Source organism: Pinus tabuliformis, chromosome X, assembly GCF_031772625.1.
Source record: "Pinus tabuliformis cultivar Carrire ecotype Pingquan chromosome X, CPIR1, whole genome shotgun sequence".
Lineage (NCBI taxonomy): Eukaryota > Viridiplantae > Streptophyta > Pinopsida > Pinales > Pinaceae > Pinus > Pinus tabuliformis.
This window is the reverse complement of record NC_142308.1, coordinates 1,406,816,602-1,406,832,692: the sequence shown is the minus strand read 5'-3', so window position 1 is coordinate 1,406,832,692 and position 16,091 is coordinate 1,406,816,602.

Genomic DNA, 16,091 nt, shown 5'->3' with positions numbered 1-16,091 from the left:
TGCCGTTGTTGTATCATACGGTGATTTATGTGTGGTTTTCTTATTTCTATTGTTTAAGCAATCTGATACATTCTTTATATGATACGCTATGATTCTGTTATGATCAATGAATGAACGATTTCTCCATGTAAGAGCTCTGCACTATGTAAATGAATTCACACGGGGTCGAATTGTATCATTATTCAGCCATTTCTGTAACAGAGTGCTGGTATGAATATTTGTGGGATTCGAGAATAGCATCATTCTGTTTAGAAACATAGCTGCATCATTCAATAACTTTCAGATTGCTATATTAATGTAAATCATGTACATGCGGATGATGATTTGGTGTTCCCTTTGATTAAACTGTCTATTTGTACAAAAGATTGCTCTTTCTTTGTATATAAGTTGATGCCTAGAATTGAGAGTGTTGAACTCGCGAGACTTAGTTTCTTTCTTGCTGTTTCATTTTACTGTTGTCCATTTCATTTCATGCTGCTTTCTTGTTGTTCCTTTTTTACTTGCATTCATTGTTTTAGTGTGGGAGGAGGATCAAGGCTGTCGTGAGACACAGCAAACGCTATTATGCTCCCAGAACCATGATCCATACTCTAATTCCTTTTTCCTTCATCAATTTCTAGAGGACTGAGTCATTGCTACCATATCCTCGATTGATGGTTGTTTGAATGAATGATTTAGTTTCTTACTGTTCCAATTAGATTTCTTTTTCAAGCGTTCATCTATTTTTGGGTTTTAAGCACTATATTGCACAACATTGCTCTTAAGAAAATAGCCGCCTCAGACAGAGTACACTCTTGAAATAAAAAGTCATCCCTGGGTTGATAATTAATGTGAGGTAATTAGGAGTTCACAAGACACCTTTTTATCGCCCCACATTTTGGCGCCATTGCCGGGGATAATTATTTATTGCTTGGTTAACACATGGTTTTTGTCTTTGGGTTGCATGAGAACATGCAATATATTCAGTTTTCGTTGCATGAGGACATGCAACATATTGAGTGTGGGGGTGTGTGGGGTCGTTAATATGCCATGATTATTCTCACTTGAGGAGGTTTATTCCACCCATTTCCACCATTCTTCATCATGACATTTATTATAATTTATCATTTAAATCCATTTTATAAATAATTTATGCTCTCATGGATGAATGTTATTTATTCTCTTTTATTTTTAATAAATTGATTATTATGCATTATTTTATCAATGATAGTTCTAATAAGTTGGTTGTAACATCATTCGCCATTCTTAGCCTCCAAAGTAACTTCCAGATTGAAGATTTGATTTTTAAATCAGCCAACTCAGAAATTCGCTGGTTTAAGGAGTGACAGTTTTGCGGTTAAGATTATGAGAAAATGAAGACGAATTTGGAAAATCCGGAACATGGGTTTTGTCCAGAACAGGCCCAATTATCTTTGCAAAGAACAGTTTGCCCAAATTCGGCTTGTACAGGGAGAAACGCAGGGTTCTTTGAGCACGATTTTCTGAGATTTGCTGTTGCGGCCGCCCTCCAAATCTTAGCTGCAAACCTAAATCCGCCTTGTTCTTGTTGATCAATGGGTTAGAATCAACCTAAATCTAGATCGATTTCAATACAACCTTCAAAAATCAAAATATAAGCATTTGGAAAAAGAGATCTTAAAAACACGCCTTCTTAAAGGAATCAAAGATGAATGTTTAGAAATCTTAAATCTGATAGGAGAAGGTGATGTTTTTCAGTTATCATATGATGATGTTTGTGAGTTGTGCATAAGGTATTCAAGAGGAATCTCCAAGGCTGGTAAGAATTCTAGAGATGTTTTTTCTTTGTTCTCCAAATCAGCTACAAGAATAGGAGACATAAGAGCTGAAATCAATGTTTTATTTGAAAATTTTAAAGTTGATTTTATTAGCTCTTTAAATGAAAAATTGAATGTTTTGCAGGTTCAAAAAAATGAAGAATTTGATGAAGTGTTTTGTTCTCATGACCGAAAGGAGCATCTCATAGATACTCACTCTTCCTTATCTACGATGGAAGTAGCATATCAAAGAGATGAGAAAGCTGCAACAAGGCCTATAGGTATGGTTCAAAACACTTTTTCTCCATCGTCATACTTGCATAATCCATTATGGAATGCTAATGTGTTAGGGCAGCCATGTCAATATAACCACCTATCTTGTTTACAAGTTGGGCATGGTTCATCTTATGATGGCATGACTACTCTCCCTCATCTTGTAGCACAAGCACATTCTCCATATTCTCCACTAGCTCTTTCACAACACCTTGCTTGCCCATTCACACAACCCAATCAGCCACATCATCAAAATGCTCCTGCTCAACTAATTTCACACCCCCACCATAATAAACCAGTACAACATGCTTACAATGTTGAGCTGGAAAATTTACCCACCCTTCCCACCCATTCTATCTCACATGTGTCATTAGAGAAAACCTACAATGAGATTCAGAATGTTTCAAATGCAAAAATTGTAGAAGTTATGGAAGAAAATGAGGTTTCTTTTACTATGCATCAACAAGCTATTTTAAAAGCTCAAGAACTTCATGATATGATGGCTATGCGAAATCAAGAAAATAAAGGATACATTGAAGATTGGTTTCACTCCATCATTTGTTTGCAACATCACTCTATGCTTCAACAATTTTTGATATCATTTTTTCAAGGGAAGCCACCTTCTCATACCATAATATCCATTAATATGCATTTTTCAAATTTGGGTATGTGCATACGTGAAGCCGTGTTTCGAAAATGGCTTCACTGGAAGTACTCATACACGTAGTCATATTCATTCTTCAATCAAAGTAGGTTAGTGAATAAAATAAAACAAAATAAGGACATAAATAAGTGCATTTTGTTCTTTTGTAAAACTAGGGTTTTTTTTGCAACATGCTATGCAAATCAACATCGGTGATAATTTTTTTTTTATAATTTGTGTATGTAGATGAATCATAATGGAAATAATAAGTTCTACAAACACTCATTTTCATTTTTATCACCAATTTGAAAAAATGCTTGAATTTCATTTTTTTTGGCTTGCGGGCTTGATGAACTTTCTGGAAAAACAGTCGGGACAGTCATTTTTTGAGGGACCAAAAATGAATATTTTTAAAACCTGTTTCTACCCTAAGTAGCCCTTGATGTCTACTTTCCAATCCAATTTGAATCACTCAATTTGGATTTGAAACGAAAAAGTTAGAGCCAAAACATTGACCGGATGTCTAGCGGGCAGCTCAGGAACAGAGTTGGGACAGTCAGTTTTTGGAGGCCTAAATGAATGAATTTTTAAAACCTGTTTCTATGGAAGATTCCCCTATGAATCTAGTTTACAATGCAATTGGAATCACTCATTTTTGATATCGTATGGGGAAGTTATGATCAAAATACTGACTGTCTATCGTAAATCAGCACTCTTAAAACTCTGTTTTTCCGGCTGTTCCTTACACATTTTGACCTATCAATTCTTCTTGTCTTCAAAACCTGTTTCTATTGGAGATCAATAAATGAATCTATTTTCATTTCCAATTTGAATCATTCGAATCCGACATCAAACGAAAAAGTTATGCTTGAAATATCAACTGTTGGTCTAAGCCGGGTAATCGAAAATGACTCTATTATGCAGGTTGTTCTAAACAAATTTGACATATCATATCATTGAGTTTTTAAAACCTGTTTCTATTGGAGATACACCTTTGAATTAGCTCTCATTTGGCTTTGGAATCACTCAATTTCGACGAAAAACAAAGAAGTTGTGATTAAAACACTGCAGGTTAGTATGATTGGCCACTGCTCTCCCGCAGGTAACAAATAAATTTTACTTTGTTATTTTCTCTATGGATTTGTTATACAGAATAACTACTTGCTATTTTTTGCATAATTCTTGGATTAGGGGAGCCCGATCACCTCTCTTTATCCATGATTTAATGTTTTATTGCAGGTAGATACTCGTTTTTTGCAGGTCCTGGGAAAATAAAGAAGGTCAACTTATGGACGAGTGATTTTTCAAAGAAATTTTTATAAAACAAAGGAATTTTATCCAAATCATTACCCAACGGATTCATAATAGAACAAATGAAGAATTGATTTCAATTTCAAGATTCATGTCTTGTCACTGCTGCCAAAACATTTTTCAAATAGATCATTTTTTTGACATAACATCATAGCTGTTGCAACTCAATTTATTTATTTACATACTGCTTTTTGTTGTTTCTTTTCTAATTTCTCTTATATTTTGTGTTTCAGGTGTTGCTTCATTCAAAGTGCAACTCATCCTCAGCATCACTGCAGTGAACAGCTAATTCACTCTTTGCGTGTTTGCATTTTATGGTTGTGTATTTTGCTGTTCCTTTTCTGAAGGGACAGCATTTGTGTGCATTTTTTGTCGTTCCTGTTGTTCCTTTTTCAAAGGAACATCATTTTCGTTTTTTATTTTCTAAAGGAATAACACTTTTTTTGATCAGCCATTCATTTTGTTGTTCCTTTTTCACAGTTCATTTTGCTGTTCCTTTTCGAAATGGAACAGCTGTTGTTCCTTTTCGAAATGGAACAGTACTTTTTGCACTTTCACATTTTGCTGTTCCTTTTCGAAATGGAACAGCACTTTTTGCACTTTCACATTTTGCTGTTCCTTTTCGAAATGGAACAGCACTTCTGCACTTTCACGTTGGGTGTGTTTTTGCTGTTCCTTTTTCAAAAGGAACAGCATTTGGTGTGTTTTTGCTGTTCCTTTTTCAAAAGGAACAGCAGTTTGAGTTTTTGCTGTTCCTTTTTCAAAAGGAACAGCAGTGCGTGTTTTTGCTGTTCCTTTTTCAAAAAGAACAACATTTGGTGTGTTTTTGCTGTTCCTTTTTCAAAAGGAACAACAGTTTGAGTTTTTACTGTTCCTTTTTCAAAAGGAACAGCAGTACGTGTTTTTGCTGTTCCTTTTTCAAAAGGAACAACAGTTTGAGTTTTTTTGCTGTTCCTTTTTCAAAAGGAACAACAGTTTGAGTTTTTTGCTGTTCATTTTTCAAAAGGAACAGCAGTTTGAGTTTTTGCTGTTCCTTTTTCAAAAGGAACAGCAGTTTGAGTTTTTTGCTGTTCCTTTTTCAAAAGGAACAACAGTTTGAGTTTTTGTTGTTCCTTTTTCAAAAGGAACAGCAGTTTGAGTTTTTTGTTGTTCCTTTTTCAAAAGGAACAGCAGTTTGAGTTTTTGCTGTTCGAGTTTTTGCTTGCATGGATTCTTCTCTTTCAAAAGGAACGACATTTGCATTTTCACGTTTTCTGTGTGTATTTTTGTTTTTTGGTGTGCATTTTCTTTGATGTTCCCTACACGGAACACCACTTTTTGAGTGTTTTTGCTAAAGAGCAACACTTTGGGAATACTTTTGAGGGCAACCCTTTCCTTTCTCTTGTGGGATTATTCATAGTTCAGCTCAACCACATTCTCCTGATTCTCTTTCATGACATGAAGTACACTACTTTTATGAGGACAGGAATTATGGATTCTTTTGAAGCAAAGTTAATATTATTCACGTTATGATCTTTAAAAGGATAGCTCCTTGATGATAGATTCTTTTTAAAAGGGACACAATTATTTATATATTCCTTTACTGCATTGTTCTCTGTTGTACATGATACTGATTGATCATCTTAATACCATGCTGGTTCCACCCTTCCTGGTTATAATCTTCTCTGTCTGTAATAAATGAGATTATGGGTATATTTTTTATATTGACATGTTCAACTTCTTCCGCCATCCCTGCTCTTAAGGAGTACTGAGCCTCCCTCTTTTTATCATAAAAATGTGTAATATCAACAAAATTTTGTTCGCAGATGGAGGATAGGGGGTCTCATTACGAGCCAGCCTACCATGTTCATAAGGCTGTAACAAAGTGACATTCCCATTATGGCCACCACACCAGGGTTATGATCCATTGGATAGCCAAATTATCCTTGGAACAGGAGGTCTCATCACGAGCCGGCCTGATCACTTTTGCTACCTCCTTGTGAATGGCAGTGCAGTTATCTGGTTACCACGCCAGCACACTGATCTCTTCTGTAGAACAGCACTGTAACTCTCCATTTATAAATTGAGGATCCTGGCTCATATGGGTTAAAAAGCAACCCTGCCGAGGCTATGGACGCCTGCTGGCAGCAGAGGCTCTGCTTATGGTATTGAAGTTATATCTTTTCGTCAATTATTATTATAATACCCTTTTCTTATTTTCTTTTTATCAGAGAAGTTATTTCCTTAACTTTTTCCCTGTTTGAACCTTTATGCATGAGAAATTGTTTTATAATCAATCACATCATTTTCAGCTAGAATACCGTCAGCAAAGCATCTTTTTTGCATATTGTTGTCCTTTTTCGTTTTGTATAAACTATCATCAATCCAAAGCATCCTATCTCTTATTCATAACTATCTTTACACACTTTGCTCTCAACATAACCATAACTTTCACCGTCCTATCATTGATAAGTGTACTCTGCTTTACTTACTGATATATTGTTCATTCCATTGCCTTCCCGTCCGCACCACCCCTCTCATATGCTTTATGGTTATGGAACCCATTTTCCAATTGGAGGGGGGGAATGTATGCATTATGGGATTGCATGTGATATGATTACTACACTTTGTCATACCTTGTTGATTTGACAACATATTAGTATTGCATGTATACATAAGTTTTTCTAATTGCAATTTTGCATGCATTTTATCTGTTGCTATTCCAAGCTAACACTATGGATTCAAGAACGTTGTATGCAAAATAGTGCTTTGTTTACAGGACAACAACAAGTATGGGCAGAATTCTATTCGTAGCATGACCACACTATTGCACTTCACAGTAGAGGCTCGCGAACGTGAACAATTCTTCAGACATGATGTGCTTCCCTGGATTCTACCTTTTTGCATCGCTTTCAGCACCAACTCTGCCTACATCAGCTTCAACAACTGCCAGTATTTATATGTCATTCCACATTTTTGGAGGTAAAACTTGAGGTAAAATTGCATAGTTTTCTAATTTATTATAAATTTAGGAGAATCTAATGCAAATCCATTTTGAGCATTATTTGTCATCCTTCATTCCACATCTTTACCACTTCCCCTTTTTCAGTAGCATGTCATTTTCGAGTGTGGGGGAGTGTTCCTTTCATTCATTTCTTTCTTATACCCACGTCATTCATATTCTTTATCATCCATTGCTATTCTTATTCACTCTCAACACCTCCCTTATTTCATGTTGTTTTACACCAAGCATAGAATTCAACAGCTGGTAGCAACCACCTCTATTTGTTTTCTAGCATCGCATGAGGACATGCTAATTTTTCAGAGAGGGGGAGGAATTGCTACGCATGATGGATGTTTCCTATTTTCTTTCTCATTTAAGGCATGCAATTTCAGTCATACAATTTCAGTGTAGAAATTGATTTCCATAATATTTTTAAAACTATGAACTCAATTCTTGTGATCTCTAGGAAACACAGACATACTATTAAAATATACAAACCTAGATCATTTCAAGTTAAATTGGTTCATACAATTTCGGAAATCATGCACTCTCACCTACAGCCATTTTGTTTATATCTCATGATCCGTGCATCAAAACGATTTGATTTTTGGATCATAGAGACATTCATATATTGTAAATTTACTTGCAACATTTCAACAAAATCTGGTTTGTAGTTTTGAGAAAATGCTTAATGAAGTTTGATGTTATCTATATCATATTTTGCTGCAACTTCATACATATAGTTGAATGTCAATGTAAAAATTGTTATGCCTTCATCGAGATTGCTAAAATTGAATATTTATTAATTAAGGAAGCATTTAGTTATTCTCAAATTTTTATTGTTTGGTTAACACATGGTTTTTGTCTTTGGGTTGCATGAGAACATGCAATATATTCAGTTTTCGTTGCATGAGGACATGCAACATATTGAGTGTGGGGGTGTGTGGGGTCGTTAATATGCCATGATTATTCTCACTTGAGGAGGTTTATTCCACCCATTTCCACCATTCTTCATCATGACATTTATTATAATTTATCATTTAAATCCATTTTATAAATAATTTATGCTCTCATGGATGAATGTTATTTATTCTCTTTTATTTTTAATAAATTGATTATTATGCATTATTTTATCAATGATAGTTCTAATAAGTTGGTTGTAACATCATTCGCCATTCTTAGCCTCCAAAGTAACTTCCAGATTGAAGATTTGATTTTTAAATCAGCCAACTCAGAAATTCGCTGGTTTAAGGAGTGACAGTTTTGCGGTTAAGATTCTGAGCAAATGAAGACGAATTTGGAAAATCCGGAACATGGGTTTTGTCCAGAACGGGCCCAATTATCTTTGCAAAGAACAGTTTGCCCAAATTCGGCTTGTACAGGGAGAAACGCAGGGTTCTTTGAGCACGATTTTCTGAGATTTGCTGTTGCGGCCGCCCTCCAAATCTTAGCTGCAAACCTAAATCCGCCTTGTTCTTGTTGATCAATGGGTTAGAATCAACCTAAATCTGTAAGAGAAATCATGATTGTAATTATCCATGCTCTGATCTTATTTATTTAAATGAAACCTAAGATCAGAGACGGGGGGAGGGAGAACGACTGTTTTTATAATTCTAAGTTTCAAAACCAATTGTGATCATGGAGTCTCGGTGAGATCTGAGTTTGTATACTTCTGTTAATGCAATCAATATAAAGGAATTGGTGTTCACTTCGTTGCTGCATCTGAATTAAGTTACGGCGGTGCCATTGGAGGCTACGGGCCTGGCTCCAACGGACACTTGCCGCTGTTGTATCATACGGTGATTTATGTGTGGTTTTCTTATTTCTATTGTTTAAGCAATCTGATACATTCTTTATATGATACGCTATGATTCTGTTATGATCAATGAATGAACGATTTCTCCATGTAAGAGCTCTGCACTATGTAAATGAATTCACACGGGGTCGAATTGTATCATTATTCAGCCATTTCTGTAACAGAGTGCTGGTATGAATATTTGTGGGATTCGAGAATAGCATCATTCTGTTTAGAAACATAGCTGCATCATTCAATAACTTTCAGATTGCTATATTAATGTAAATCATGTACATGCGGATGATGATTTGGTGTTCCCTTTGATTAAACTGTCTATTTGTACAAAAGATTGCTCTTTCTTTGTATATAAGTTGATGCCTAGAATTGAGAGTGTTGAACTTGCGAGACTTAGTTTCTTTCTTGCTGTTTCATTTTACTGCTGTCCATTTCATTTCATGCTGCTTTCTTGTTGTTCCTTTTTTACTTGCATTCATTGTTTTAGTGTGGGAGGAGGATCAAGGCTGTCGTGAGACACAGCAGACGCTATTATGCTCCCAGAACCATGATCCATACTCTAATTCCTTTTTCCTTCATCAATTTCTAGAGGACTGAGTCATTGCTACCATATCCTCGATTGATGGTTGTTTGAATGAATGATTTAGTTTCTTACTGTTCCAATTAGATTTCTTTTTCAAGCGTTCATCTATTTTTGGGTTTTAAGCACTATATTGCACAACATTGCTCTTAAGAAAATAGCCGCCTCAGACAGAGTACACTCTTGAAATAAAAAGTCGTCCCTGGGTTGATAATTAATGTGAGGTAATTAGGAGTTCACAAGACACCTTTTTATCGCCCCACAGCAGCATATGACATTAAGGAGGAAAAAATGATCTTAAGTCATTTCAAGCCTAAAGTCTGGCAACCACAGACAGCTGCGGACTACATAAAAACAAATCTAGAGGTCCTCGCCAAAGACATACACCCAATGGACCAAATTGAGATACACAAGAAAACAGGTGAAATGGCCTATGCTACATTAGCAGACAAGGCAATGCTGGCCCACCAATTGAAGGAGTCATTAAGCAATACATCTGCCCAATTGGATTTGGAAAAAATATCTTCCTTGGCTAAAGACAACAAAATAAAAACCTTGGAGGAAATTATTATGGAGCTAGGGCATGATCCTAAGGATGCCAAGGGCATCAAAGCCCTTATAAAGAAGAAAGAAGAAGATATTGCTGCACTTAGAAAGAAATTAAAACTCCCTGCAACCATGCACCCACAAACTACCGAACTTGCACAAGAAAAGGTAGGTGAAGACATGATGTATTTGTTGATGAAGATGAATCAAAGGCTAATTGAAATGGAGCAAGAATTGGAGAAAGCATTGCAAGCCAAGAAGGGAGAGTCGACCTTCCCAGCCACATGAAGCAGCTCCAACAGTCACCACTGCCCCTCCCATATTTGCAGCAACAATCCCTCCTATCATCCCAGCGTCAACAACAGGTACATCAACCATAGATGTTTGAGCAGCAGCAACAATAACAGCGCTAGACTCTAGTATGGGCATGGAAGAACTCATGAAAGCAGTAAAAGAGCTAGAAGTCCAAATGTCAGAGGTAAAAGAGGCCAAAGAAAAGTTGGCCAAGCTAGAGGTAAGCTATGACAAATCCAAGATAACAATGGCAGAGAAAACCAGAGAGATAAAGGCCTTGGAGAATAAGGTGAAATCCTTGGAAAAGGATCTCACTCTTCATAAACCTCTAGTAGACATTAAAACAATTTTTTGGACGAAAATTGGCGAGTCTATCACTGGCCAATGGCAATCAATTCAGATGATCCATGAACAAATAGAATTGATAGAAATAGCCCGAGTAGAGATTCAAAAGGCCAAGGAATCATTGAGAAACATGCCTGAGCAGGCCAATAGACTCATTCAATTTTTAAATAATCATACCAAAGAACAACTACCAGCTCTAGATATCAGGAATAGAACAGACATCATTTTGATAGTGAAAAAGGTGCTAACCCTGAGGAATTTTGTTCAAAATCTGGAAAGAAAATGTCAAGAAATGCAGGCAGAAATCAATGCCTTTACAGAAAATTTTACAGCCTTGCAGCAAAGGGGTCTACCTAGTGTATTGACCAGAAGTCGGAAACTATTAACACATGAACAGTATGCTCACAGGGTTAACACCTATGTTACCAATCAAATTGCAGCATCATCAAGCAGCTCAGAAGACACAGGACCTCCCACTGGACAAAGCTTATATGACAAATTGGAAAATCTGTTCTATATTGAACATGAAATAAATCATCTTTTTGAAGTCCAGCCCAACTTCTACAGGTATACTGAAGCTGATGAAACACTAATAAAAATACAAAGACATCAGTTGCCTACAGACCAATGGTGGCAGGGGATGCTGGAGGTTTTACCAAGGTAATTTTGGTTCTTTTTCTTTTTGATCATCTACATATCAACGAATTCAAATGCACGGGCCACCTGTCAAAGAATGAAAATAGCAGAAAGAGGAAATCAGGTTGGGACTGTAGCTCATTAATGCAAGACCACTCACAGACAAAAGGCCAAGACAGCAACGCAGGAACACAGAATAAAGACACAGCTACCAGCCGACTCACTCAGTCCAAAAAGTCAAATATATCTGACAAACTAAATATCCAACACACCAACATTTACTGTTGCATTCATTTCTCTCATTTACTTCTTTTGTAGAGTAGGTGAAGGAAGTTATTGCTTGATAGCCTATCTACTCGATATTTTGTATCTCCTTTTTTGTATAAATACCTCCCCATGAGATGTATTCGAGGTTGGTGATTTCTTCTTTGGACTATGTTGTAACTCTGAGACTTTTTAATACAAAAGCTGTTGAAGTTCACTCTTGCTGGACCGTCTGAATGTGGATTTGATGTTCTGGGACTTGCTACGGAATTCTTGTGTCTTTCTATGGATCAATAAGTTGTTCTAAACTGTGTTTTGTTTCTTCTATGTTTGCAAATTTCATATATGTTTCATAATCTTAGTAACAGAGAAAAAGAATATCCCAGAATTTGTCTAAATACACTCTGTGTTCAACCTCTGTTGTTAATTATGTTTTCCTCAGAATTAGCCATAAACAGGAATTCTTAGCTGCTCTTGTTTCCACTAATTCTTTCACTTTGAATTTTTCCAAGGAATTCTTTACTGCTCCTTGATAATATTCATGCACTTTCCCTCTGCCGACATGATGAAGGATTCTTAACTTCCCTTCATTCCATGGCTTACATTCCATCAATTTCCAGATTTTAAAATTGTTCCAAGATCGGTTATCTCGATCTATAGTATTGCCCTTCATCATAGAAAAGCACACTCAGCAGTTCATCCTCATAGACTCCATTGCCGAATGGAATAAATTGTTTTATACTTGCATCCAGCTCTATTTAAGATCACCATCCAACAAACTTAAACAAGACCCTGTACATCATAACTAGCCTAAAATACCTCAAAACAAAGCTAAATTATAAAGAGAGACCCTCTCTGGTTGCAGATTGGCTAGAATCTACAGCTAAAAGACTGGTTAGTGGTTACCTCAGCCATCATCCCCCTTAGAGCTTTAATGGGGAACAACCTGAGTGATAACAGGGGTCTCATGCAATCTCATTGCCATCTCCAAAGCTTCGGCATGGGAAGAAAGTTTTTGCTGTGACAATGTCATCCTTAAGTGCGGTGTTAGTCATGCTACAAACCATGAGTGGTGTTGTCCATACGTCAACATCATGTTGGCTTTGTGAACCATACCCTTCAATCTTTGGTCCAGATCGCAGGGGTTCTCGCCTGTGAGCATTGCGATCTCCTTAAACCCGATGATTGATTGGGTTTTCCGACTTTGGCTTGCTAAATTCCATGTTCAATGCGGTCTAGATATCTGCGATCCCTATGTTTGGATGGTCATTAGAATTCTTAATGTACCATGTCAACGAGTGATCCTTCAATGCGCTAATCAGCATTTCCTTCTTGATATTATCATCTGTGACTCCTTTCACTTCCCATACAGCTTTTACCACGAACGAAAATTGGTCGAGATCCTCGTTTCCTACTCCCCTGAATATCGACAACTTTACTGCGATTGCCATATTAAACTGTGGCGATGGCGGAGGTGGCGTGGATGAAGTTGGAGGTGAAGATGATGAAACCGGTGGCATTGTAGGTGTGGGTGGTATGCATGGAATTCACTGTCTTATTAGACTAATCGCACTCCTCGGCGAAACTCTCACGAGCTCCTCCTCACTTTCCCGCAGAGGTGGAATCAAGGTACTAGTCTCTAATTCTTCGTTACTTTCATTTCAATAGGTCCTCCCACTCTGCATTGCCCCAAACATCAATTTACTCTCATAACTTTTTTTTCACACAGTAGCATTTTAATCCAAGTGTTCAAATATTTAATGTACTTACCTCGTGGTCCTTTGACAAAGTGTCATTCTGCCTTGCTGTAACTGGCTGTCATGTCTACTGTCAACTCGGTGATAAATCCTCATATAATTCAATCAATCTAGTGGTCCATAGCATGTGCGAGATTCTCTTCTGATGCTTCTAGTCCGTGCACCAATTTAGGTGTCCACATAATTTGTTTGTCGAGCCTTGATCTAGGTGGATCTTTAGATACAATGGCATGGAAAAGCTCAGAAATCACAATGCTTAGAATGAAGTCAACTTAAGACTAGAGCATAGATCTCGTCATCCTGATTCCAACAATGTGAATGGTACTTCAATCTAAGTTCGGATCGTGAAGTTATTGCGAAAAGAAGGTTTCTTTCTTCCTGAAGAAAATGAGGCATTTTCCTTTAAAAATGGGATTTTAAGCCTTAAAAGGAAAAATCGCAACCGGAGGATCCAAGAAGGCAGACTTAAGAAAAGTGCAATGGAATCCCTATTACACAGTAATTTTTCACTATCCTCATCTCATTCCTTCTGCTATGTCATGTGTCAAATAAACATGTTCATATCTTCCCACTAATGTAAGAAGATTAAGCAAATGCTCTCTGCCACCGACAATTGACCCTCATTTCCCTAAGTTTCTGCCTTGTCGCGAGTAAAACCTTAATATACGTGACGTTCCTATGTGCATAACGGTTTCATCGTGACTCCGTCACAGGAGAACATCGGTTTCTCGTGACGGTTAGATTTCTAGACCCGGCGTGAGGTTACGAGTTGTATATAGCAACGATGGGTCTGTGTGCATTGCCTCCTAGCAATGTCATCGCAAAGAATTAGTTTATGGCCCATGACAATCCAGATTGGGTGAATTCGTTTCAACAGTCGGCCTTCTAGATGTCTCCAGACTTGGTTGTTGGGATAGTTTGCGTCGCCCTTCCCCCTCTGGTATGGTAGTTCCGTCATTTGTGCTACCTTCCTTAAGGATGAGCTCCTCCTCCCACATTTCATGGAGACTCCTTCTCCTATTAAAGCACTCACCTTTGCTATGATCTGCTAGTTCTTTTGGTTGGGTAGTGCTACTAGTTCTTTTGAGTTTGATAGATAGCTGGTGTGGGTGTGACAAGTGTGGGATTGTTGATAGCTTATGGAAGGTTGTGGAGTGCCCTTAACTTTGTGTTAAAGCTTATGAGTGAGAGAGAGACATTGTATGTTGGGAGATTCATCCTTGAAGAGTGAATGCTTGAGAAACATACTGGCTGGACCCTTTGAGAAGGCTTGCAACGTCAAGACTTGGTTGTAAGCTTGCTCTTGATTCATTATTAATACAATCAATGATGTTTTCCTATGTCTTGTATGTAATTTACTTGATAGCTCATGACTTCTTGACTTTGTGAGTAATAGATCATTGTTGTTCTCAGTTACCTGCTTTGTTGTTTTCTTGTGTTGTTTCAGGTTGATTTCTCATTAAGAAGAATGAAATGGAAGCCGGAACAGCGCAACGGAACTTCATCAACCATCGTTTTGAGGTAGGCCTCCAACGATGACTGTTAAAGGAAATAATTGTTGATTTTTCTTTGCTGTGACTAGACCCACTCTAGGGCTAGAGGGGTTGCCTCTATCCATAGAGGAAACACTTTCCTCAATCAAAAGTTGGCGACTCAACTGGGGAGTCTATCCTTTATTTCTTTCTTGTTTGCTTTTGCTTGATTTTGAGTTAGTGTCTTCTAGATTTTGGGATTGAACCATGAGTCTTTTGGGTTACCTAGGTCAATCTGGGGAATCTCTTTATTATCTGTAAGGATAGATTGGTCTTCGTTTGGGAGTTTTCATTTATCTTTCATTGTTTTTAAGTTTGTCACTGGAAAGAGCTAAACAGTCGCGCCAACATCGCATTGTATCTGTTTTGGAAGTCTGTGCGTCACTGAATCCTGTCGTACAATCGCAACGATTCCTGAAATCGGCCTGTCGCGTGAAAGACATGTACTTTCACGATGATGTTTCTCTGTTGCTACGGCTAGTGACTGATCGGCACTAGTTGCTGGTGTTATGCCCGCAAAAATTCCTATAGAATTGTGTTTTTTCAATTCTGCCTCCTAAATTCATCAGTCTAGTTAATTGCTTATTGTCTTTCTCTTATCTATTAGTTTGTTTTAATTTCTTTTAGTTAAGGTGCTTACTCTTTGGTTTCATTGAAGTGAATCTTGTATTTTTTGGCTTTGTGACCTCGTTTTTCAAGTTTTGAATTATTTGGCTTGGTTACTTGTCGGTCCAAGATTCATCAACAACCCTCTTGTTGGTTTTCTTGAGGTTTTTTCTGTTGCTTGTTTCTTGCTGATTGGTGTTAAGTATTATTTATTGGACCAATTCTCGTATTGATTCGATTTTTTCACTATCAGACATAGATTACAATTTTCTGGATCAATCAGTTTTCACGCTTGCTTGTTTGTTTCTTTAGAATTCAAAACTATCAAAATCAAAAAATTGCATTCATTTGGTATACAAAAGTGAAAGTACATTTTGCATTCCAAGTTTGTCATGTTTGAAAAATTAGAAGGCAAATTTTAAATCTCTCATTAGTAGTATCGATGCACTGTAGGGATTGATGTGTTTATACATTGTGTCTCTTGAGTGACTGCATTTGCTGATCTTGGTTTTGTCTTGATTTGATAATGATCTCTCTACCCTTCTGTAAGTAGGAGTTCATCGAAGTGAAATATGCTTTACTCATTCTAGCTGCATCCTAGGTTTTGATATACATATGGTAAGGCTTGGAAATTGAAACATAATTCAAGATCAACTCTAAAATGAACTGAATAAACCTAACAACGCATTTGCACATACCGCACATTATTGAGAGGTCTAGGCTAGAGACATTCTCT